Genomic DNA, 2500 nt, shown 5'->3' with positions numbered 1-2500 from the left:
TTGGGGGGGACGGGGGTTCCCCTTGTGCGTCGCTTGTTCTGGGGCACGACTGGAAGAGGAGTCATTCTCATAGAAGACACACACACATACACACACACACACACACACACACACACACACACACACACACACACCTTAATCTCTGTTGTTGATAGTCTTCCTCATCCTCAGCATCTCTTTCTCTTTCTCTCCTCTTGTTTTAACTCGTTGTTTTAACTTGTTTTATTTGAATTGTTTTTTTATCTGTTGTATGTCTGTATTCGTGTATACGTCTGTACATGTGTGCATGCATGAGTGTCTGAGTGATTGTGTGCGTGTGTGTGTGTGCGTGTGTGTGTGCGTGTGCTTGAGTGTGTGTGTGTGTGTGTGTGTGTGTGTGTGTGTGTCAATGTCAGCACTACTACTGACTGTCTTGATTGGACAGCATCTTCATTCTGTGCCTGCCCTCATCAAGGATTCTTCTGCATCCTTCCCCCCTCCGCACAGTTCACCCCGGAAATGGAACTGCTCCCGGTCGGAAGTCTGACCCAGTCACGGGCCAGCTCCGTTTCGGTTCCGGCCAAGATGTGGCACTGTGGTAGTTCTGGGTCAGTGCCGTTGCGGAGTGAACTGTTCTCGGGGCCATCGTCCCTGGTCTGATATGACGGTTCTGACACCAGAGCTTGAATATTCGTGCACTTTTTTTGTTGTTTATTTTTGTTCAATGATTTTTATTTTATAAAATCTTGTAAGAGGCTCAGGCCTCCATCAAAAACAAGAATGTAAAATATTTAAGGAGAAATGATAAAAAAAGAAAAAAAAATCAGAAAAAAATCTTGTATTATATTGTAGGTAGCAGATCTAAATTTTATTGATGCCTTTATCGATGCAAATGTGGCACGTTTATTTCTCGACCATGAGCGTTAACTCTGCCTGCAACAGTCGCGTTTCACTGGCCATCGTTTTCCAAGAGCAAACAGGAAACGATACTGAGTTTTATTTTGGTTTTCTCTCTCGTTTCTTTTAAGAAGTGCCTCAACATTTGTTCTGATATTCCCCCCCTGGCTTCAGACTGGCCTGGAGTCTGATGATGTTGTTTTCTGAGTGACACTTAGGAAGAGCAGCTCCACACAAGAATCAATAGATGTGTCATTTCCTGTTGTGGGCATTGGTGGCAGTGATGTGATAAAAAAAAAAAAAAAACACACACACGTACACATGCACGCACCCTCACACACTCAAACTCTGAAGCTGGCCCCCCATCTGATCCAGGGTTGGTTTGTACCTGGACAAACAATATCACAGCAGCAGAGGATAAGAGCTGAAAACACACACAGTTGAAAAACAATATGAAATCCAACTAGATCCTTTTGTATCAGGGCCTAGTTCAGGTATTAAATACAGACGGATAGACAGACACACACAAACACACACACACATAGTGACAAAAACAAATAGTAGAAGAGAAAACAGAAACACAATCTTCCCTTCCACTGGGACTCCCACTACTACTACTACTACTACTACTACTACACTACATATATAACCTCCCTATTTCAAAGCCCTGTCCTATTACATGCATGCACGCACACACACACACACACACACACACACACACACACACACACACACACACACACACACACACACACACACACACACACACACTCAAACACACACACACACACACACACACACACACGCACATGAATACAGAGGCACATACACCTGAAATAACAGCTCAGGAATACAAGATTAAATTCTCTTTTAAAAGAAAAAGCACCATCATCTTCTCTCGAGTGCACAAGGGGGAAAAAAAAGTCTTTCCCCGTCAAATCAAAACACGACCCTCGAAAATTTCACTTCAAATAACCAAATTAATCAAGGCCAGATTGCCCGGCCGCCCACAATGAATAATTCATTATCGGGCCGATAAGACGGCGCCCTGTAACGCAAATATTAGATCAGTTTCCCATTAAGAGCCAAACGCACCCAAATTGAGGGGCGGTGGGGTGGGGTGGTGGAGTGTTGGGGGGCATGGGAGTCTTTCTTCTTGCACCCCCCCCCCCCCCCCCCTCCCCCCCTCCCCCCCTTCTCTGGAGCGATACCCCTGGTGGGGCGTGGGTTGGCAGATGAGATCTGACCCGTGTGTTGGCGATAAGGGGGGGTAATAGGATTAATTAGCGCCATGGCGTCACAGAGAGGGGCTGTAGCCGGCGGGGGCAAGTAGATTGGTGAACTACAAAGACCAGCAGGAGCAGATAGCGATAGAGAGAGAGAGAGAGGTAGAGAGAAAGCACAGAGAGCAGATAGATTAAAGCGTAGAACAGTAAAGAGTTGCTCCAAGAGGAAATATCTCCAGATGAGTCTAGATATATACGTGGCATGGATGTATGGATGGATGTATGCACTTTCCCAAGAAAGGAAAACTTCAGATACATTTAAAAAGCTCAACGCCCCCCCGCCCCCCCCCCTCCCCTCCCTACTTTTAACCCCACCATCACTCACTCCCATCAACCAC

The 2500-nt window shown here is 45.9% G+C and overlaps 1 protein-coding gene across 2 annotated transcripts in view; it reads left to right on the top strand.

Annotated features, from left to right (window-relative positions):
- prkcz (protein kinase C, zeta) overlaps window positions 1-2055 on the top strand; it is a 136699-nt gene extending 134644 nt beyond the window's left edge. Inside the window, exon 18 of one of the 2 annotated variants that reach the window (XM_062540544.1) lies at window positions 1-2055. This exon is cut by the window's left edge and continues 378 nt beyond it. The gene's annotated coding sequence lies outside the window, so the exon portion shown is untranslated. The other variant, XM_062540543.1, reaches the window with a different exon arrangement.
- The last annotated feature ends 445 nt before the right edge of the window (window positions 2056-2500 follow it).

This window comes from Sardina pilchardus, chromosome 7 (genome assembly GCF_963854185.1).
Source record: "Sardina pilchardus chromosome 7, fSarPil1.1, whole genome shotgun sequence".
NCBI lineage: Eukaryota > Metazoa > Chordata > Actinopteri > Clupeiformes > Clupeidae > Sardina > Sardina pilchardus.
Note: the sequence above shows the minus strand (reverse complement) of the source record. Positions and strands in the feature narration are given on the sequence as shown.